The sequence below is a fragment of the Melospiza melodia genome, chromosome 3, assembly GCF_035770615.1.
Source record: "Melospiza melodia melodia isolate bMelMel2 chromosome 3, bMelMel2.pri, whole genome shotgun sequence".
Lineage (NCBI taxonomy): Eukaryota > Metazoa > Chordata > Aves > Passeriformes > Passerellidae > Melospiza > Melospiza melodia.
In genome coordinates, this window is record NC_086196.1 from 42,344,493 (window position 1) to 42,368,728 (window position 24,236).

At 42.0% G+C, this 24,236-nt stretch overlaps 1 non-coding gene across 1 annotated transcript; it reads left to right on the plus strand.

Annotated features, from left to right (window-relative positions):
- Nucleotides 1–793: 793 nt before the first annotated feature.
- TRNAL-UAA (transfer RNA leucine (anticodon UAA)) lies at nt 794–876 on the plus strand. The gene has a single exon. It is a non-coding gene; the product is annotated as a tRNA-Leu (tRNA).
- Nucleotides 877–24,236: the final 23,360 nt, after the last annotated feature.

The following is a 24,236-nucleotide window of genomic DNA, read 5'->3' on the forward strand; positions in this document are numbered from 1 at the left end:
TGTGATAGGTGCTTCCGTAGACAGGGCATGTAGTGACGACCAGCCAAAAAATCTTTCCCCTGAGATAATGTTCCTCCTAATTAAGCATAATTGATAGCTTTGAGCTTCGTTGGTTTTGGTTCTCCTTCTACGAGCGAGAGAAGATACATTCCAGGAAACACCTGGACGGAAATAATAAAGTGTCGGTGCCTTATCGGCACAACCTCTCCACTGCCTCTCATGCCCGATGAGCCCGCCGGCACCGCGGCCCTGGCGCCCGCTCTGAGGGGGATGAGCCCGCTGTGAGGGAGCTGAGCCCGCTCTGCCCAGACCCGCAGTGCCCAGACCCGCAGTGCCCAGTCGCGCACTGCCCGCAGCCCCGCCGCTGCCCGCCGGCCCCGGCCCAGCGCCGCCCGCCCTGCTCTGCCCCAGGGGCGGGCCCGTGCCAGCGCCGCGCACCTCCCCCGCCTCTCCCTTCCGCTAGGGCCCGGCGCCGGGCGGCGGCAAGGAGGCGGCAGCGGGCCCGGCTCGGCCCGGCTCGGTCCGGCTCGGCCCGGCTCGGTCTTGGTCCCGGTCCGTGGCAGCGCTCCCGCCGCCGGGCCTTGCCCGCCCGCCTCCCGCCGCCGGGAGAGGCCGCCCGCGCGCCTCGCCCCGTGCGCTCGGCGCCCGCCGCGCTGGGAATACAGGCGGGCGGGAGGGAGCGGCGGCGGCGGGGGGTGTGAGGGGGCACCCCCGAGGGTCGCGGGTGGGCCGGGGGGCGGTTGGCAGTGCGGCCATGAATGTAGGAGCGGCTGCGAGCCGTCCCGGTATCTGCACCAGGATGGCCGAGTGGTTAAGGCGTTGGACTTAAGATCCAATGGACGCATGTCCGCGTGGGTTCGAACCCCACTCCTGGTAATTGACGTTTTTTTATCGGGAGCGCCGTCCCGACGCGGGGCAGGGCCCGGTGCTCCGGGAGAGGCGCGGCCGCAGCGAGCCGTGACCGCCGCGACGCGGCCGAGGGGCGGGGAGCGGCGCGGCGGCGGGCGGATGGCGGCTCCCGGCGCACGGCGGCCCGCGCGGGTGTCCCGGCGCTGGGCGGCCGGCGGGGGCACTGCGAGCCGGGGGAAGCGCTGCGGGCCCGAGGGAGGCTCCGGCAGCCCCCGTTACTTCAGCTTCGGAGTCTGAAATTAAATTGTGAAATTAAATGTAGTTTTTAAAAAAGAGTTTCTGTGTATATATATATATATATATATGGATACACGCATACATAAGCACATAAAAACATGCACACATTTATACATATATAAATGTGTATATTTGTGTCTGTCTATATACATATAAATAGATGTATACATACACATCTGTATATACATACATATATACATATACATACACATATACACACATATACACACACTCAGCCACAGCCTTGGTGCTGGAGCCTTGGGCAGGGGCAACAGGCACCTCCAGTGTTGTCACCCCCCAGATCACGACTTTGTTGTTTGTTGTTTAAGTTATTTTTTGTGTGGGTTTGTTTTCCTTTTTTCCCAGTTCCAAAACCTTCAGAGGCTGCACATCAGCCTGCCAGAGTGCTTGTTACAGCGTGAAAGTCAGCGTAGCTCCACATGCGCTGGGGTATGGAATATCCTGCTGAGGTGGCCCTGGCCAGCCCTAGAGGGTGGTGGGAAGGTGATCACAACTTCTGGGAGAATGGTCCCTCGTGCTGGCTGTACCCTAAACTGTGCCAGGGCTTAAAGCAGAAGTTGAGCAGAAGGAGCATGCAGGACTTTCAAACTGACCTCATGCTTTTGTTTCATTTGGCAGGACACATAGAGCAGTTGCTGTTCGTGTTGAGGTGTTTAAACTGCTGGGACATGGTTCTGTTATTTGGGTTTTGTGGGTTTTTTGACAGAGTAGTATCATTATGTTTAATATGTCTGAAGGTGTGGGAAGTATAAGTCCAACACATTTTTAAATAGTAGTGTTTGTCAGAGCATGTTGGTCAAATTCTTGCTCAGGTAAATGTGGTTGTTCCCAGACACCCTGTTCCAAATAATTTGATCTGAAAAATTATTCTAAACTTTCAGTCCAGATATATCATGTCATGATACAGACTGATTGAAGGATAAACACTCAAGAAATGGATAATGACTTATGGTGGGCCTTCAATGTAATATGAAATAGAAGGTGAAATATGGCAGGATATTTTATTCAATGCTCACATTAGATGATCTGGCATCACACGTGAGCATGGTGAAAACACAGAAATATGACAGTTCAGCAGTTACAGAGGGAAGCCTGGTGTGTGGGGAATTTCTAGGAAGGGCAAGTACATATGTTGTTTTTTTGAGTGTTACCACAATAAAATTGTAAATGCAAAACATACCACAGTTTCTAGAGCTGTTCATTAAGAAGTGGTACTGCCAGGTTCAGATGTTTTCTGAAGTAAACACTCATTTCTATTCTTCATTAAGGTACAAATTAGTGAAAATGTGTGCATGTTTGAAGGCACATTTGACCTGTAATGTTGTCATGGTAAAATGCTGCCCTTGGAAACCCACATCTTTGCATACAAATTTTGTAATCCTGCTTATGTGCTTATTTACAAGCACTTTTGAACATATAATAAGTGCTCGTGTAGATTTTGTGGATGCAGTGATGATTTTGATGAAAACTTTGCTCCAGCCAAGGATGATTTTGATGAAAACCTGGCTCCACCCAAGGATGAATTAGTAGTGGCTATTCTGCACTGAGAAAGAAGAAAGTAAAAATAATCACATTTTTTTCAAGAAGAGTAATTGCTTAACAGAAAAAAAAAAGACAGTTTTAATGATAAAGCAATAGAGAAAACTGAACTTCTTGGTTAGAAATGTTCTTGTTTCAGGTGCAGCCTTTCTCTTTCCTGAAAAGACTTGTTTTGCAGAGAACTTCCCTTAGTCCTCTGGTGAGCCTGTGTTCCCTGCTTCTTGAAACAGCTTGTTAGAGCTTGTGCTGATCTGGAATGGAACAGAAGATTTTTTTTTTTAACTGTTCTGGGTCTCAAGAAATACCCACAGAATCTACTTGCAACTAGTATATCCTAATCCCTTCCCACACTTCTCCATAAAGGAAAGTATAAGCTTCTGGGCTGGGTTTATTGGTTTCTATTTCAGGTGAAGTGACAGGGTATTGTATTTCAGCCCTGGAGCTGAGCATTATTTTAAGATTTTTATTTTATTGAGCAGATTCCTTTCTTTGCTTCCTTGTTAAACCCTCATGAATTTCTGGTGGTTGCCCTTGCAATTTGACATTCTTACATTCACTTTTTATATTCTGGCCTTTAGTTTAAACTATATTGCTTTCCATTGGACTCCTTTCTGTGGATGAGTTGTTTTTCTAAAGGTGTCATTATCTGAAGGAACCTTGCCTTGTTTATTGAAGAAAGTGGAAAAAGCATAATGACTAATGCTAGAAACTGGAATAAAAAAGGAGATTCATATGCAGACAGTTGAATGCCACCCTGATGAACCAGGGGTGTTTTTCATGCCTCTGCATATTTCCTGTCTGATGAGAAGCCAGTCATTTAAAATAGATTTTTCAAAAGCAATCATGCATTTTCATGTTCCCTATTTTGAGGTCTCTGTCTTGAGAACCTCAATCTGATTTGCAGGAATGCAGAGCTTTTGCAAAACCAGGTAAAATCAATGTAGCACCTATATTTTAAGCAGTCTCTGAGAAAAAAGAAAATTATATGACTCTGAGTAGTCAAATTTATTGGAGATACTTGATATGAATCTTTCCATACCTCAATTTCCCATTGTATAAAGTGGAAGTAATAAAAATACACTGTTTGCCAAATGGGCTGCTGTGAAGTAAATTTATTCTTGTTTGCAAAGAATTCAGATGGACACTTATATAATCTGGTCATGTTAGACAAGCCCATGAGTGGACTATCAGTGAATTCAAAAAATAACATGAAAGAAACAAGCTACAGAGGTAGTTGGAGCTGTGAAGACTTTACAAAGCATTGAACAACTCCTTAGCCAGCAAGCACTTCATGTGTGCTGAACAAGGTGGGAGTCTTACAGGAAAATAGCATAACCCAAATTTCTGTCTCACTTCAAAACAAAAGGGACTCAAATTCAATAAGAAGGCAACCTATTGGTGACATAATTAGGTGGTATTTCAAAATAGTTAAATCTTTTTAAAAATCTTTCAGCAACTTGCGTTTTTGTTTTTGCATTTTAGGATGTGATGGAAGCATGTAATTTTTTACTTTAGTTAAAACATTCTTCTCTCAATGACCACAATATCATGTTGAAATAAAAGGCGTAAAAAGAAGTGTTCTTGATCTATTGCACGATCTTGTATGTAGGATGATCAATAAACCCTCTTACTCATGTTGCAGAATTCATTTAAAGTCTGTAAAGTAGGACTAGTCTCTTACATTAGCAGGAGTAACTGCATGTAAAGTACTTGTTAATTTTTGAACTGTTCTGATTTTGTGACCTTTGTGATAAATAAGAGGGGTAGACTCTTTTCTGGATTCCTGTCATTCTTAGGGCACTTGTTCAAATTTACCACTATTCAATGCAGACAGTTGTGTCTCTGTTTATACATGTGTTTATACAGGTTCATTTTCAATAGCCGCTGGGCTCTTCATCTGCAGACTGCCTTGGATCTTACCTGTAGGTTCTTAGAATAATTTCTGTTGGACTTGATAGCCACAGCCACTAAGTGTCATTAGCAATGTTAGCTAATCCTGCCTCTTTCTCCAGGGCATTACAACACACGCTCCCAAACAGATCCTTGTAACATTTTATTGCTTAACTATTTTTCTGTCTTTCGATAAGGAAAATGAAGAGATTTTCTGCTTGGTTAGTTCAGTCCAAGCAGCAAGCTCTGGGGAATTGTGCTGTGGTAGAACATTGATGGAAGGGAACGAGGGTCTACATCTCATTAACTGGTGTGCAAAGCCCTTCAATTTATTTACAGTGCAGGTGGAGGTAGGTTCACTCTTAAGACTGACAGACGAGCCCTGCAAGTTTTGCCATGGTCACTTAGAGCATCATCACCCCCAGCATGAGGTTGATGATGAAAAGTGACCAGGAACCCACTCAGCTGCTCAGGTTGTCTGGCATTTCAGCTCAAAGCCACCACATTGGCAGAGCAAAGGGCAATAGCTTTGCCCTGGGGTAAAGAGGTGTGGGCATGCATTCCCGTTTGCCAGATTCTCTCATCAGGAGGAATACATCCACATGGTAACACTTTACACCAGCACAGCATTATTTACCAAAGTATGTTGCTGGAAGTGTCAAAAGACTGGCCTCTGCTAGACTAGAACACCTCCAGTCTGGGAACATTTTCCCTGTGCTGGCTTTGCTGTGGTGGCAGCAGCCTCTTTAAGGAAGACAGAGCACACAAGTCATGATTTGCACTACAGCAGCAAGGTTTGGCAGAGCACCTACTTAATGAGGGGCCCTGAGTGTCCCAAAATGAAGGCAGCATAATGCAGAATATTGAAGCTAGGATTTCTGGGATCTTAGAGCACTAGGCTGAAAGCATGCTAGCATTCATTGTCTGGTATATTTTTGGCTGTGTTAAACTTACTTAAATGAATAGATTCTTTCTTGCTGCCAGGGAAGAGCTTTTGTCTGAAGACCATAGCAAATGTGCAAACTCTTCCGAAGATGGTCCTCTTAAATATGCAATTAAAAAATGCCTTCCTTCCCTTAAATATTTTGAGAGAAGAATGCACTTTCCAGATTCCTTAATTTTCCTGGATTGCTCCTCTTTCACCATCTGCTCAACTGTGACCTTCTTTCTGGTTTGGAAGTGCTGCAAGATCTTTCCTTCAGACCTCATCTGCCTCTTTTCTAGCTGCTTGCTGAAGTGGTTCATGCAATTCTTGGCAAGAGATCACTCACTGACCATGTGACTTGACGGATTTGTGACACCCGTCTCTTGCTATTTCATCATGTGTTGCAAACTTTTTTCATGTGAGAGTGGAATCCCTTTTGGGAAGTATGGACTGCATTAATGAGCACTGTTTTGCAACTAATCCAAGTTTGATGATTGATGAGCATATGTATTTTAGTTTCACTTGTCTTTACATATCTGTAATTATTTTCTGTCACACTCCCACCTTTTGCTTTTTGTGTGCATACCAAGGAACAGATCCAGCTGGTCTAGCAGTTAGCTGCTGCTAAAAGAAGCATAGATCCTGCCTTTCCTCTGCCCTGGCTGTACTGCACATTCCTACTGCTTCCCTCTTGTGTCCCAACGTCTTTGATTGCCAAGTAATATGTAACAAAAAGCCCAATTAATTTCATGGTACTTGGATCTAAAATTAATCTCTGATATTATCTCATAAGAAATTCTCTGTGAAGAAATGAGGAATTGGAGACAATTTTTTACATGTTTTGATCTCCCTGACATAGGCAATATAGATCCACTCTTTTTATTCATCACAGAATGGCAAAGGCCAGAAGGCCCCTGTGAGGGTTATCTAGTCCACCCCCTAGCTCAGAGGAAGGTCAACTTGAGGCAGGTTTTGCATATCTTTGAGGATAAAGACATCACAGCCTCTCTGAACTACCCATGCCAGTGTTTGAACACCCTCACGGTAATAAAAAATGTTTTTCCTTAGTGTCTTAAAAACAAGAGTTCTCTGCAGGTTAGACTACTGTAAATTAATCTGAATTTTCCTTCAGAATGTTCTGGTAGCTGTAGTGCAAACCAAGGACATCCATCTATTGAGGGGAGGTAATGCAAGTGATAGCACTCACCTTCATCCAGTACTGTGGCTAATGACTGCTCATCCAAGATCCAGAGGCTGTCTCTGAATAAGGACTAGGAAGCATCAATATAATTTAGAAATCCAATTTAAGTAAGGCTTGCCAAATCCTTTAGTTGCTAGATCCAAAATAGAAATAATTTATGTATTTAGTTATTGTGATTTCAATCTTTTATCATAATATGTTGGATTTTTTTATTTGTTTGCAGTATTCTTTGCTGTGAGAATAACTTTTTTTTTGCTAAATGTAGGTTTAATGTTTATGTAGCAAGGTTTATAGCCATTGTTTCCCCAGTCCCTATTTTGATGGCATTATGATAGTGCAGGCTGTATCTGTGCCACTTAACAAGCCCTATAGTGTTCTGTGACTGAAAACAGACTGAGACATGCCCAACCTGTTGGGCTGCATTCATTTGGGTGACCTGCCCCAGAAGCTATTTGACACATCAGTAAAGAAGGAATACTGAAAGCAACTGGATCCTGTGTTTGTGATATCTCTGCATGCTCAATGTCTCTGAACAAAATATATTTCTACAAAAAAGAATTACCAAGTAGAACAACAATTGTATGGTATGAATGCGTAATTAGATTTCTTTAAGAGAGGAAGTAGTTAATCCCTTCCAATGGGCACTACAGAGAGACATCATGGATGAGATAAGGTTTCTGCTCTGTATGAAGTTGTTGTCAGGGAGGGAGGTCAGCCATCAACACAAGAAAGAGGACCTGTATGACAAAGGAGGTAGCTTGACTGTGTCCAGCTGAAATATTGACAAACTTGAGCATGTTATGAAGTACATGAGTATATGAGATAAGAATGGGGTGGGATTGGGAACTGTCATTAAAATGCTGTAAAACCAGAAGTTGTGGTTACAGATTCTTTTTCTATGCCTATTTCTGTTGCTTTCCTTGTCAAGTTGTCTCCAAGAGGTGTTTAGGTAGAGTTTGAGTGCTCCTGTTTTAGACTGAGCTCTGCAAAGAATTTGTCAGGAGATCTCCAAGAGCATGGTGGTACCCACAGCCCCCAAATGGAGCCCCTGGGGGTCCTTTATAGCCAGTGCTTTAAAGGTCATGCCTCTTCTTCATCTGGAAGTTCCCAGCAAACTTTCCTCCATAGCCAGGAATGGGCCTGGACTGCAATGTTAACCGTCTCAGAGTGTTTTATATTTTTAACAAAAAATATTATACCAAGGTAGTCTTAACTGTCCAACTGGGATGCGTTATTTGCATTGTACTTTGTTTCCTTTTATGTACTGTTTGTCTTTAACAGACTTGGCATGACTGCTTCCCAGGCAGTAAATACATTCTGGCATAATTAAAGCACTTCCACATCCTTTGCAGGCTAAACCTCAGAGATGGTATCTCTGGAGGGAGATGTTGGAACTGCCCCAGAAGCTGCCAACTGCGGTTTATCTGCTAACTAGTACCTGAGCTGCTGTCTTTTTGAATCATCATCCCAGACCACATCTGTATTTACAGTGACCCCCTCTGATCCACAGCTCATTACTTGGGCAATTGTAAAAACTGATCTATAAAAAAACCATTTTTAAAAATCGTATTTTTAGGGCATTAGGTATGTTCAGCCAGAAAAAGAAAAAAGGAGACAGAGAAAACTACTTGAAGACTTGGGTTTTATCCATGTAAAAATCCATCTAAGACAGTATAACTTAGTTAATTCTTAACAAGGTAGCTTTCTCTCAGCAAGGTAGCTATATGGGATGCAGTTCTGAGGATATACCCAATTAGTTCTGCTGCTGCAGCCAATGTTTATGGACATAAATTCATGGATCTTGATCCTGTTGCTGCCACTGTGTAAGCAGATTGTTTATCACTTTTTGTTTGGACAGGCAGGGAAGCCTGCTTGTATAATTAAAGTTGTAGCATCTGCACAATAGTTATATACTTTAAATTACTGTGCCTTGGCATCATGTTCCTCTATTGATCTTTAAACCAGCACAAAATGAAATTGAAAATACAAGCCATTCAGGCAAAAATTCCATTAAGGGTAGTAAAGAGTATGGGGTACGGTGAGGCTTCTAGTGTAAGGGCAGGACTACAACATTTTTCCTATCTTACAGGAAAGTTGTAAGAGCCATCCTAATATTACGTGATGGAAAAGGACATAAATCTATATGGATAAAATGAATTTATGCATGAGCAATTAGCAGAAGAAGAGATGTGGGTTGTAAATTCTTTGAAAAGCCCTTCTCCCATGCCATCAAGTAATTTAAACCATCAAGTAATTTAAACCACAGACTATTCTTTGGGGAATATTAGAGCTGCAAAAACTAGCCTGGTGTCATAACTTTATGTAAGTGATTAATTAACTCATGGCTGTTTGGAAAATAAAGGCACAGTTTGCATTAACAAGGTTGAACTGGATGATTTCTTCTTGGACTGGGTCTGTCTAAGTGACATCACAGCACTTTCCACTTGTTCTTGTACCCCGCTGTGTACACCTACGAACTGCAGCAGGGAGTTTAATTCCGTGGGTACAGGGTGGGGGCAATGCCCTCCCAGGGCTAAGTGGGCATTGGTGCAGGCTATTTAAGGGTGGGGAAAGTCAGGCTCTGAGTGGGAAAATGAATCTTGGTTCACCACTTCTGAGAGGGAATCCTTCTCTTCCCTTTCATTTACTTTTAGTTTCAAAGGCTTGTGCATAACTTGTAGTAAACACCCATTTTAGTCTATAGGTACAGAGACAGCTTTAGGAAAGAATCAAGTGGTCAGCAATTTGTAGGGGGAAGAGAAGTGTTCTAAAGGTTTTATTCTGATTCTTGTTATTCTTTATTTTAGTTACTGTTAATAAACTTTTCTTTACATGCTTTTAAAGTTTTGAGCCTGCTTTGCCTTCCTCCTAATCCTATCTCACAGCAGGAAAGGAGTAAATTATTCCAGAGGGCACATGGACATTTGGACAGCATGGAAGCCACCACACCTGTCTTCTTCACAGGTGCAGCCAATTGCTATATAAGGAGCAGGGCAGCGCTAAGGAGAGAGCAGAACTGAGCATGGGGGGACAGGTCTGGACCTCTGGGTGATGTGACTGAGTGCTTTAGGAGGTAGATCTCTATGATTCAATTACTGAATTTTCCCCTTGATCTGTTAGGTTGCAGAAGTGTAATTCTGTCAGGGATTTGCCTCAGGAGATAAATGTCATGGTTTAGCTACCATGTCAAGGAAGAATCTTTGAGGCAGGATGGTGGGAGAGTTACAATTAAAACCCTAGCAAGCTTTGTATTTGTTCTTCATTTCTTTGTATGATCCTGTGCTCACCAAGGCTGGTAGGACAATTCACCCATTTAAATAGTGTTTTCATGGCACGGCTTGCTTCATTTTTGTCATGTTGATGCTCTCTCTTTTTTTTTTGCCCTGCCTGGTGGAAGCCCTCAGGTGTAGGAAGCAAATAGACAGGAATTTAAAGGAGCTTCTGAGAGTCCAGCAGTTTCATGATCAATTTGGACAGTCCCAAAAACAGGGTTGGAGGGAATGGACAGGCAAAACCAGAGAGGAGTCTGGTCATGAGCAGAAAGCAGTGTCTAGCTTCCAGCCTCACTGAGCTGTTTGTTTCTTAGTTACTTCATGAGAGGAAGGAGCAGAGTGTGAGATGGTAATCACCTGTGATTTAGGGTGTCAGGGGGTTTGAAGGCTGCCTGTATATGAAAACTGCTGACACAAAGTCTGGGAATCATGCAGAGCTTCAGGCATGTCCCGCCTTACACAGAGCCAGAGAGCAGCCCTAAAAGTGGAACTATTTATGGGAGGTTGTCTGTTTTCTCTTGTGACTTGAGGATGTTTGTTGTTTTCTTGTTCACCCAGACTCAGAACCCTATCAGTTTGCACTTAAGTATGACTTTCCCACATTTTCAAATCTGCTGTTTTCCCAGAGGAATGTCTGTTCCTGGCATGTAGCCTTCCTTTTATCATACTGAATATTATCTCACTCACTGAGTGTTGGTAGCTTCTGGTAGATGACCAGCAGCCTAAATATTGCCAGCTACCAGACCCCTCCTCTCTGCCCTCAGATGGAGAAAGAGTGGTTCTCTTGGTCCTGCCCAAATGATGCCCCATGCCTTCAGTTTCTTCAGCACAGCCCTGGCCATGATCCTGAAATGCCTTGCCAAGGAGAGAGCGATGGAGGAGGTTTACCTTCCTTGCAATCTGAGTCAGGTGGCACTGGGAATCACAGAAGAAGTGCTTGCAGGAGGGGTGGTGGTGTGGCATGTGACTCTTCCATGTGTCCAGTCCTCATGTGGCTAATAGTCACGGGCAATACCTATGTGTATGTGATAAAACTGCCAAGGTCACGTGGTTTTTTGCTTATACAACTTAGCTAAATACTGTATTGCTGAGAAATTTTCTCAAAAAAAAAAAAAAAATCTAAAGGGTTAGACTAAATAATATCCATAAGTGACATTTTAAATAGAGACAGCACTGTGTTTAACCTCATGGTTGCTAACTGATAAAGGTTCTATAAACACATCTTTCTAGCATTTTTTAAAATAGGAATTTATTTTGCCATCTTTTGTGAAAAAGTTGATTCTGTATGATTCTGGTCTCAAACCAAGTCTGACCCTTGCTTTATTTTTTGAGTCGTTCAGAAATGCAGTACATTTCTACTTTGCTTAATGCATGTGTGCCATGGCTAGTGACTGCTAGTTTAGCTGTTCTTAAGCTCTCGTACTGGTGTTTCAGGTCAGAGAGGACAAAGGTCTGGTATTTTAAGGGATTTGGTGCTTCTAGATAAAAACATTTTGCATTCCATGCATGCTCAGTCTCTAAAGATAAGTAGGGAGGAATACTGGAAAACCCAGGTATCTCAATGGAAACGATAGTCAGAATGTAACTTAACCTTGCATGGTGGTAGTTTGCATTCATCAACATACCTTTGGTTTTGTTTTCTACTTGTTGTAAAACCTTGTGCACTTATTTTTAGTACTCATATGAACATTTGATGACTGCTGCTGTGAAGATGTTATCATTGGAACAACTGTTTCCTGAGCACTTCATTTCTTCAGGTAGTCCCATCAATGATTATAGCTTTGGGGGCTTTAAAGCTGAAGTTACTTTAACATACAGTGATGCTACTTGATAGACTCCTCTGGGAGGCCAACCACTGTGTTAGCTAAAACACAGTGATTGTATGAAGAATGCTGTTCCTATGGCTCAAACACTTGTAATGCTGTCCCACCCAAACTAACCTCAGCATCAGGGTGACTTTTAATCCACGAATGAGATAAGCAATGGAACTATTTATTACTGTCCCTCATATGTGAAGATATTTCTTTTAACCAAGTTAGTATTTAACTGTCTTTATTTTACTGCTAACAAAAATAAAATCATGTAATTATAAAAGAGACAGGTGTTTCAGTCTGTTGTACAAAAGAAAGGGCATCACTGATTGGCTCTGAGCAGCTGGTATAGAATTCTGTTGGTGAAATTGAATTAAATACAGGGTATGAAAGGCTACCTTTTTCTAAGTGGAGGAAAACATTGGCTGACATGAGGTGAAAAACGTTAATGGCAATTTCGCTAAAATGGAATCTTAGTGCTGCAGTTCTTTCTGGCTGCACTGTATTTTGTTTTTTTTTTTTTTTTTTTTTTTTGCAAGAAACCATCCCAGGAATTCATCCTAGCATGATAGCAGGACTGTTTTAAAAAAGTATCAGTTTCATCACGCATGTGCATGGATCATAAAATTCCAAAGTATCCCAAATTATCCCATCCTGCTAATGCAGGATTTTTTTATTTGATGAGAATCTTCTTCCATGATGCTTTTTTACCTCATTTCCATACTGCTGCTGCTAGCATTTTGTGCCAGATGCTCTTCTGTCGTTAAAGTAACTGCTTCCTGATTATTTTGTGCATGAAAACTTGTCTACTATGTGTATCAGGTGACCCGACAAAATCTATTTCAAATCTTGCTCCTTTTCTATCATGAGACCATCCCAATTAAAAATACCTTGCTATGCTCCATGCCTCCAATACTCCATTATTGTTTTAGCTTGAATACAGTCCTGTCCTTACATATGTGCCTGATGTTGTTGGTGAAGATGGGTGACATGAATTCAGTGCTATCTTACTTATTTCATATCTCCACCTCTTGGGGAGTCTGACTGCAGGTATTTTTCTACAGAAAATCTATAAAAGTAGGGTCTGATAACACTACCTTTAGTGGCTGGGCCCATTGTCTACATGTACATAAGCAGAAGGCCTGTGCCAGATGACAGGAATAATAGATATCTGCCTTCTTTGTGTAATTTGAGGGAAACCAGTACATGATAGCTAAGATAAATATGAGCTTGTTTTCAGCTGATAATATTGCTTTTTCTCTCCCTTGATACACAGCAGCAACCAGATGGATGGAGGCAATGGCCTTTCCCCCTGTTTGCAAGGCAACTTTGCCTAGTCCTGGGCCATCTGGGAGTTTGACAGATCTGAGTTGATATCTGAAGCTTCAGGTGGAATTTTTCTGCCTCAGGAACTTAACATGTATCTCATCAGTCCTATATGTAATACCTTCTTGGGTGGCTAAATAGGTTTAAATACCAATGTGTATGTTACTAAAGCCTTTTCCTGTGTCTGAAAACAGTATGCTCAGATGAGCAGTTTGAGGTCACCACCAGTGTTACCTGGATCCACATACGCATCTGCTTTGGGCCCTCATTCTCATCACACTTCTGTGGTGCAGTTTGTGCTGAAGTAGATATGAATAGTGGTGGCCAGAAGGGACAATGTGTGTTTACTTTCTCTGCCTTGGCATCACTCTCCTACTGCTCCCCTCAGAGCTGAAGCAGCCTCTGTTTTGGTGTCAGCTGAACAGCAGTGCTGGAGATGCAGACCTGGTAAAAACATGGAAGTCAGAAGGGGAAGTCTGCCCTCTGGCCCAGCCTTATCACAGAACTTCCCAGTTAGGTACCCACTTGGCCCTGCAAGCTGTCCTGTCTTTGGCTCTACAAATCCAAAGTAATTGAGCTGTTTAGCAAAAAAGTAAGTCATAAAGGTGTGAAAGGGAAATATAATCTGAAGATAAATCCTGCACAGTCAATGGAGCTGGGGCTGTGAAGTTAATTTCCAGGGAAGATTAAATGAATCAGAAAGCAGACCCTTTTGTGCATGCATTGCAAGATACATTCTTTGACAGAATTCTTCCCCTAGAGGCCCCTGGAAATCTGCAGACCTTCCCAGACTAAACCTAAGAGCCTTCCTGTAAATAAAGAAGGGACAGGCTCTGGAGGCAATCTGGATCTCTGTCAAAAGCCTCTTTGTTCCATTCTGCGAGGGCTGGAAAATTCTTGGGCAGCAGAGCTATGGATGCTGACAGGAACAACTCCTCCTGCTGGTTTGGCTCTCTGATGGGAGTGGCTGGCTCTGCTGGTGCATCTGAGACCCCATCCCTGCAGCCAGGGGACACTGGCAAACTTACTGGGGCACCTGGCAAATGTAAAACCTTCTGTAGTGTTTGGGGCTTGCTCTCCCTTTCTGCCTCTCCTGGTGCAGGAAGGTGGATAGTTTCCAGCTGAAACCATTGATGGAAAATTCCTGCTAAGGAAGAAAAAGTAGAGGCTTAGCTCTGGTAAAGACTGTAGTGATGGGCTGGGGCCAAACCTAGGAAGATCAAGGCATGGGCTGGTGCCATCCCCATGTGCCTGTTGTCTGTGAGGGATGCTGGGGTGCTTCTGCTGCTGTCAGGATGGGGGATGGTGAGTCAGGGATCTGCACTGCTTTCTCTGCTTGTTCCTTTCTCTTTGCAGCAGGTGAAGCTCATGAAAATGTCATAGCTCAGCAACCAAACTGGCCATGCTTCCTGTTTGGATAGGGTGCCCTGTGAGGAGAATGCATATGCATCTGAATTACTTCACAACCCATGGAAATACTCGACAAATAAAGCTGTATTGTTTAGTTGTAAATTTCATGCTGGAATTGTTAATCTGAATGTGTACAGGGGACAACAACCAGAAATTAATATTGCATTAATGCTTCATTACAGATTTGGCCGAATTTGAAAGTGTATCCTAAAGTTGAAAATCAATCCTTGGATTAACAGAATTTCTGACCAGTCCTAGGACTTGTAGACTTCCTTAGGCATTGTTGAAAAGGTTTCGTTTTTCTTCATTTTTCATATTTAAATTTGGTAACATTTCTTTCCTGTTGCTAGTGTTCCTTTGTTTATTGGTTACTATTCTGAAAAAATCTAAGCTTTGACTTTTGAGGAGAAAGGATGTGGAGCAGGGAAAGAGAGGAAAGCCCTTTGGAAGATGTGTGGAATTTGATAATAATGTAAGTGAGGCCAGTCACCATTTTAAAAATTGCTATTCAAGTATTTATTTCTGACAGAAATGGAGGATTCCAAGGAAACCCTTACCTGCTTTTGTTCTAAGGCTCAGGATGTTCTCCCTGTTGTGTTTCTCCCTCTCCTGAATGCTTTAGCTTCTGCAGGTGTCAGGGAAAGGCTTCATAACACACTGCTTAGTTCACTCTCTTGCCCTGAGATCTTGGTGCAGCTTTGCACTTTGCATCTTTATAAATAAATCATCAGCTTTCACAAATGAATCGCCCATTGTTTGAGGTGGGCAGTATATTTTAATGGCATCTAAGTTAACAATTGTGATTTTTAAATGTTTGGTTTGTATTTTTGACCTGCTGTAGTTAGGATTCATGTTCAAGGAGATATAAAGAAAAAAGAGGACAAAAAGGCTCCCTGAGCTGCAGCTGTAACAGAGACCCATGTCCTGGGTGTTATTATTATTCATGACTTGTGGTGTAACTGTAGGATGGAGGAGTCACATTCTTTGGCAGCTCAGGTCTGGGCATTGCTGAAACATAGGACTGAAATGGCCCAAAGCTTTTTCCTGGTGAGAAATAACAAATGGAGCTATGTAGCAGAGCACAGGGAAACAGCAATATGCCAGGATGTGGAGAGGTGTTTGTGTGCTCAGAACTCACCTGGTTTTCTGCTGTACCAGCTGGACATCTCAAAGCTGTTCCTGCTCCCTGCAGGTCTTGCCACAAAAACACTCCTGGAGGCCAGGCAGTCTCACTTGCAGCACATCCAGCTCCACATTGGTCAGTGTGGTGGGCTGCAGGCATCTTGTACATCCCTCTCAGAGCCTGCTGTAATACTCTTACAACATTTTAAGAGTTCCTTCTGTTGTATTAAGAACATCTAATTGAGGCTTTGCTGTTCCTTCTTGGAAAAGATCCTTTTTGGCTCTTCTCTGAGCTCTTTGGGCTCAGCACTACACTGGGAAGCATCCAGGGTTTTGCTTTACTCTTCTTTTGGGAGTGGGACCTTCAGGAGCAGTGGAGCAGTCCTGCACCTTGTTCCATGCTCAGAATAGCAAAGCTCTTTCTGTGGAAAAGTAAACTTTCATGGTTCCTGAGGAAATAAATGCTACTGAATAGTGCTAAGTGGGCTTTAGTGCCATGCACATGACAGGGAGCATACACTTAAAAAAACAAAACAAAAAAAGGCTTCAAAGATTGTTTAAGAATAAGTTAGTAAATGTAACAGATGAAATAGGAGTAAAAGTGTTTCTCCTGGCCTCTACCACGCACTTGGCTGAGGGCAGGTTGGGAGGTTGGACTGGATGCATAGAGAGGGCAGAAACGCTCTGAGGTGCAGGACACAGGGGTGCCTGGGACTGCAGGGTGCCAGGCTCAAAAGGGATGTCTGTGTGCTCATTGAATCCCACCCTGAGACACTAAGGAACATGTCTTGGGGAGTTAAGTACACACAAACGCTTTAAGCAAAGAGCAGTGAAGGGAGGGGATGAGGAGTGAGCCTGCAGGGCTTTTTGCCAGGAACTGTGCTCTTGTATTTAGTAACTTGAGCAAAACTGTGCTCTGAACATTTGCATCCCAAGATGAAATAAACTTGCTAAAACCAGTTTTGTACTGCATGTACTGCACTCTGCTTCTTTGCATCCCCATCAGGACTTTTTGCAGCTTGATGCTGACACAATATTGCTAGATGGTGATTGCCACTTGAGGGATAGTACAGATGATTTTGTATTTCATAACAAATGTATCACAGGATTTGCTAAAATGAAGTGTCATTCCCAGCTAGCTTTCCCATCATACAATTTTGTTTGCTGTTGTCTTTTTTTTTTCATGTTTGTGGCATCATATTTCAGACTAGCTTTAAACTCTGAATTTGCCAGAACGTAGATACATTTGTATTTTAAATATACATCGGTCCTTTTAACAGAAGTTACACCATTTGTCAGATCATATTCACAGAGCTTTGAAGTACATCTTTGTTCCTGGTTCCAGATATAAGCTGTATGGTTGAGAGACTTTGTTACTCTGTGTTTATATTCTGTCAAACTCAATGGCACCTGATCCTGACAGAGTGAGCTCTTTGTTACTTCTGTGCTAGAAATAATACCTGCACCTGGTACAGGTCATCCTGTACCTGCTAAATGTTTTTAAGAGGAGTCCATTAGTGCTGGAAGTGTAAGAGTTTGGATATTATGTTACAATTATGTTCAGATGGCCGAGTATGGTGGATGCTCTTCAGAAGACTCTTGCTCTCACATGGTTGGAAATTTCCCTTGAAGTGCTAGTAAGGCTTTATTTTCTGAAATGCAAAGTCCACATACTAGTTCTCTCCCAGCAAGGACAAACTGCAGCATTGCTCCCATTTCAAAGGTTTGGCCTCTGCAAGTAACCTCCAGTTAGATACATCAGTGATGTATTAAGAGGTTTTGTTGCTCCCTTATTTTCTTCTGACAGTAACTCCAAAAAAGGGGCTTTTTCAGAGTAGGAAAATTGTTTCAATCCTCTTTTCATTCAGTTTTGTGGTCTCTTCATTTCAATGATTAAGGACTTGGCAGGGCTGGACTTCTTTTTTGGTTTGGACGATAGCTTGGGTTTGAGACATCCCAAAATAAATTACGTCCAAAAGTTTCCTCTTTGTCTGCTGTGATTTCAAAGCAATTTTCATGGCTCAGTTCAGGGCTGCCTAATAAAAGAAAATGGAAGAATAATTACTGCCTGCAGAGCTTCTAGCACAGCAGTTATTTAAGTAGCTGCAAAATAATTTAAGGTACAGGCAAATTTCTTGTTCCCTGAAGAACTGTGTGCCTTGAGCCAAAGATTTTTCCTTGAACTAGGCACATAGTTCCTGTGGCAGCCAGGCAGCAGGCACAGCCCCAGTGTGCCAGCAGTACCAGCAAGGGCACCACTGGCATTCCTGCCTGTCTGAGGTGCAAAGCTCACCCCCATCAACACTGCCCAGTGGGCTGGGTGTTGTGGCTCCCCATCACTCCTGGGGATCTTATCATTTCAAACCCCCCACTGAATAAAAAATATATTAAAAATTGGAGTACTCTTCCCTCTGCGAAGCCCACAGCACTAAGTTCAGACAGGAACCTCGGCCCTGGCCGTGCAAAGCAGAGAGAGGGCTGCCCTAATGGAGCAGCCCAGATTTCCTGCTCATGTAGGGGAAATTTCACAATAGACATTCCAGCACATGGCCAGCCAGATGGTGGTATGTGGAGAAGGGAGGGCGGTGAAGCAGCTGATCGCTGTCCTGTGCCTCACTGGGGACAGTTCCACTGCAGTCCAGACAAAGAGGGACTTGGGAAACTTCATCAGGGTGATTTAAACCATTAGCTGAAATAGCTTTGACTGAATCATGGGCTAAGTGACTTCATTCAGGCTGACTTGTAAAGTGAATATGAAAATGCAAGGTGACCAAAGAGGGTTTACCTAGGCAGTGTGGAGATCTACAAGTGGGCTTTGTCAGATGCCACAGCTTGCAGAGCAGCTCCTGTTTTACAGACATAGCCACAGAACACCAGGTGCCAAAAAACAAACTTGTAACTTAAGTCTTTGGTGGGTATAAAACTTAATTTGCATAATTTATCTTGTTGACTAAAAAGGCTATTCATTTGCTCAGAATTAAATTAATTTCTATACACACCTCTAAATCTGGCCTGTTCAGATCTAGTGTTATCACAGTGACTTTATTTATCTTAGATAAAAGCCAAAATCCTTGTCATTTCGGGGAAGGAAAAAGTGGTAGTAATTAAAAATCGTTTAATCTTTCAGCACCTGCATGTTATGGAAATTGGAGGATGGTGGTAGTCTCGCAAGCTCATATAGAGTTAGTTAAGAGAGGCTTTCTAGAGGCTCTCAGGGTATGGTCAAAGTGGCAAATATGGCAAAATATGGCCAAGCCTTCTGGCCATATCATCTGTGGTCAGAAAGCCAAATGTGCGTGAATTTGCTCAGAGCAGTGGGAGCAGTGCTGCACATCTTCTGGTCTGGCAGCTGGAGGGATCAATGCTGAAGCATTTCAAGCCTGGCATCTGTATCAGTCCCAGTAACCATCTGTGTCCTTATGAGATTCAGGGAGGCAAAAGCCACAGGATGTTAAGTCTAAGGTATGAGGGAGATGACTTGGATGGAAAGTGTTTAGTGGGTGGGGAAATGGGACATCCCCAGCACAGGTTTCTGCTGGTGCCTTTGGTGTCCCAGGGGGTGCCTTTATCTCACTAAAGACCTCAATGAGTTGTGTTTTCCAGCAGAGAGATATGTTATTAGCACTTAGGCAATTTTCAATGTAAAACCTAATTAGGGAACATCTTAAGGGGTCAAGTACAAAACATCCACATGGATAATTTAACAGGAAACAACAAAGAAAAGGTGACATGCCTAGTTGATCTAAAGTGAGGGTAATAAATGTAAAAAATAATGATAATTTGTGAAAACTTGTTTTGTTTCATTTTCCCAGATTTGGTGTGTAGTCATTCCATGTGGGGAGCACTCATGGGGTACTAAGGAGCTACTATTTTAGTAAGAATAAACTGTGTCTTCTCCCACTGCCTACCCATAAAATAAAAATACTTACAAAGAAACATCCTTTCCACTGATTATTTTTGCAGACTGGTGAGATCTTTAATTTTTAAAGTGTTTCCAAGTTGTGTTTGTCCAATTATCATGTTACTTCACTCAATAGATAATGTGCTCGTGATGGAAGATGCTATTTTTTTCCCTACTACAAAGAGTAAAACATGTTACTGAAGTGAAGCAAGTTACCCAAGTTTCTATGTTGTGGTAACACAAGAATTCTGTTTCTTTGCCTAATCCCTAAAATTAGATAAACTTGATGAAAAAGTGTGCATATTCTCTAATTGTATAAGCATTAAGTATTTATGTGTCTAGCCACTGCACAAACCTATGCCAATATATTGCACAGGCTATTCAAATAGGAATGGAACAGCACTGAAAATAGCCATGAGTGAGAGAAATAAACAGAAAAAGGAAATAAACTAACAGACATCCATTTGTGTTAGGAGTGACTTTGACCAAGAACTCACACCTGCCCTTGCAGGGGATTGCCTCACGGTGTTGGTCAAACATTCCTGTCTTCTACAGGCATCTCTGTTGTTGATGGTTTCCTTTTTTCAATCCTCTGCTGCAGCTAAGAGACTTATGCTGGGAGGATAAATTGATTATTATAATTGTTCATTAATGCGCTCTTATTTAATGTACTTTGAGAGGTTATATTCTTCAGAATGATGATAAATTGTGGTAACTCAATGTCACTGCAGCTAAAGGGATGTAAGCATTTCTATTAATATGGAGCCGTTTTCTGGGGTTTTGTAATGAAGCTATAAAAAATTGCTGAAACTTAAGGTACAAGTTTCTAGTATGTTTTTTTGCACACAATATTCCCTTGAATCTGATCTAATTGATAGGCATATCAAATCTAATAAGATATAAATAGAGTGGAAAGAATCTACTGAAGATACAGATTCCAACTTGTAGGAATGGAAGTATACAGGGGGAATACACTGCCTTCTCTTTAGGTTAAAGCAGGTGGCCCTGTGGTGGCACATGTGACAGGCATTTTGCTCAAAGGCCATCTTGCACCCTGGGCTGGTGTCTTTATCAGGATTCCTGCTGCCTCAGTCCTAGTAGCTGCACCTGCTGCCCTTCTCTGCACCTGTAGCTCCTGATGCATGGTTAACTCGGTGTAGCAAAACAGTGCTGAATTTATTAAGCCATGTTTATATTCTTGGAAGAGCTCACAAGGAGCTTGCACACAAAGGCAGCTGACTTTGGAATAAAAATAAACAATTTAACATTAAAATCAGATCCCATCCTAAAAAGTCAGAGGTAGAAAATGATGGCCCACCTTTAAAAATTGTGTGGACTTTGGATATTTTAGCGTGAGATGCTTGAAACAAAGATAACTCTAAAGATTTTAAATTTTACAGAATTACACAAAGATTACAGAATTAGTAGAAAAAGAATTACAGAAAAAGAAAGGATGAGAAATCAGCTAACTATGTTATCCTGATGTTCTAAAGTTTTTCAAAGATACTGCCAAAAGAGTTGAAGACAAAACTGACCAAAGCTTTTAGAAAAACTTGGTCATTTTTCTCACTAGAGGAACATACAGAGAGAGAATGTTTATTTAATGGGTTTTTTATATATTTTTCTCCTTGGATTAGAGATAATGAAAATTATCTCTAATATTAAGGTACTTGTACTAACTGGTTAGTGCACCAAAGTCAGCACCAAGGCACCAAGAAGCTGTTAAGTTGAATTCTGATGCAAGTTCTGCAGGGAAAAAAAGTCTGCTGAGTAACAGCTTGCCTGATCTGATAACTGAGACTGACAACATGATGGGCCATGCAGAAAGGGGAAATAAAGATCCTCGACTTACAAAGAAATCCATTTGGTATCTCCTGTCTTGCTGAATGTGGAATGGTTTTCTGAAATCATGACAAAACATTGATGAATGGGCACATGCATTATTACAGAGTCAATCTCAAGGTAATGAGATACACAAAATTCCTAGTTATATTGTAATCCTCGATTATGAGTGTATTCTAAAAACAGAAATACTAAGAACAAAGAAAAGAGAAGGAGACAAGGTAAGATGAGTTCAGAGCCTCACAACAGCATTGTCTTCATGCACCAAGGAATAAAGTATTTATTTATTTTGGTCAAAGTTCAGGGGCCTTACATTTTATTAGCCCCCTTTCTTTTCTGTATTCCCTTCATCTTTTTAAAGGGCTTAATGGAGTTCTTTATTTTCCTATTTTATTCTGCATATTCAGAAAAGTAAGCTGTGCCACACAATCCACATGATATTATTTGTCAGTAGGTATTTGTAGGTGAATGAAGGTTTTAGATACACAACTGTGTGGAGACTTTGCTGTTTGACTTTAAAATTGGGCCAGTCACCAATTTCTAATTCTGCCAATCACTGGAATAAAAAATTAGAGAGACCTAAAGCATATACATGTATAGAATGTTAAGGTATTTTAATTTTTTCCCCTGATGGAGATGAGCCTAAAGACCCTATAAAAATTATATATTATGTATAAATAATTGTATATATATATATAAATTATAGCCATTCCATGAGAAGCCTATAGTCTGAACCACTAGCTCAGAAAACCCAGGCTTTGATCAACAGTAGGTGGAGGATGGCTCTGGAGAGAGGCATGTTTGAAACACACCAGGAAGAAATTAACCTGCTTCCTTCAGGTAGTGTACAGTCCCATTATTCCATTACCCTTCTGTTTGCACTTTGCAGTTGAAATGAACATAATGATGATGCTTCTGGTTAAACTGAAATGTGTCTCTTTTTGAGAAGTAATTTGTAGGTGCTTTCAGAGCAAGATTGTAAAAATTGGGACCTTGGACTTAGACACAGGGATTTGAAATGGGATATACCAGCTCTGCCCTCCTGCTTCTCAGTTTGACTGCAGCTTTTAGCAATCAAAGTTTCTGCTACCTGATAGCGGTCTTGGGTAGCCTCTGTGAAAGGAGTAATGCCTTCAGTGCATCCCACAAACAAAAGAAAGGGTTTTTTTTCCCCTTAGCATTTCCCTGCATTAGGCAAGGCAGTGCAGTGCTTTGGGATCCCTATCCCTGCACTGCTGCTAGATTCCCAGTGGTGGGAAGTGACGATCTCCATCTGTGCTGACTCTTGAGTGGGCACTGGGTTACACAGGGGTTTTTTTTATGTTTCTTGAAGTGTTTGAAAAGCAGCTGGGTCTGGATTGGGGGTTTCCAGTGTTTGAGTGGTTTTTTGTTACCGGGCATTGAAAATCCAGCAGGCAGAGGGAATGCATGGAATGGGGCAGAGAAGCCAGTCAAGAGCAGCAAGGAACAAGTGATGCTCCTCTAACCACACACATTATGTTTGCAGTCCTGTTTTTTCAGTGTAATGTAAATAAATAGGCATAAACACAAACCATACCTTTCCAATAAATCCAGCATACTGCTGCCTTACAGTTAGACACTGATAGGTATTGATGTCCATGTTTTTACAGTGTTTGACATCCACGAGCTGCAATTCTCAACGGATTCACAATTCCAGTTATCCAAATTTTTCAACACATTATTATTATCCTTTTATAAGTAAGAACCATTAATGACTTCATGCAGTGGTTTGGATTAAGCAGATCAAGGATAAATTAACTAATTTGCACTGAATCACCAAGGGAAGCTAGGGAATGATCCAAACCAGGCATCTTTGTTTTTAGGCTTCTTTGAAATGCAGAAATATAGCACACTATCTGCAAGGCCTTCCATCCTGCAATACAGAAGCAAAAGACTCAGTCCCTATTCCACATGTACTGCACCAATCACAGGCTGAGGAAAAAAAATGTTACATGCAGTTAGAATTATGATAATAATAATAATTTACAGGTACCAGGTTTTGTTTCTTTGAGGTATCTCTTTTTTCCTTGGGGGGGAAAGAGTAAAGTAAGGGTAAATATCAAAGTTAGGTTAGGCTAACGTGCACATAGTCATTGTTTACTCTTGTTATCTGTAGTGCCTAGTAAACCCATGAGCTGTGTACTGGTAAGAAGAAAGACTTGTGAAGACAAATCTTCCTTGTTTCACATTGCTAACAATTTCTGTTCACCTGGAGATACAGAATAAGTATGTTGCCAAGCCTGTGCTTCCTCCTTTCTGCTGGCTCATAAATCCTGCACCTCCTTTCCTGCAGATGGCTGGCCTTTTTTATTTAGGTGGTGAAGTACTCGGTGTTGGGAATGCATCTAACCTAGAAAACATTTTGGGCTGCATGGCCTGAGGCCTGGTAGGTAACACCGGGGAATTACTCAGCTACAGTTTTTCTCTGATACTGCTGAAACTTCAGACTAATGCTTATCGAGATAAATACAGCCACGTGTTCCACAGCCTCACAGTACAGGGGAGCACGGATTACTTACCTGTGCAAACAGGAGTAAATTCATTCCCAGATTGCAAATGTGGCAATAAATTAATTAGTGTCAGCTAAATATTTTACTAGCATTTATGTCTGTTCATACATCAAAAATGATTGCAGACACCCAGCATCAGCACATTTTTATTGATCCATAACTGTTCCTTTCTTGCCCAGCCGAAAACCACCCGGGAGTTGTCACTGCCAAGTGACCCCGCAAGAGGAGGCACAGACACCTGGCCAAAGCAGGCGGATCGCGGGCTAGTTGTTTCCGGCTGTTTGTAAATTTCCTCAGAG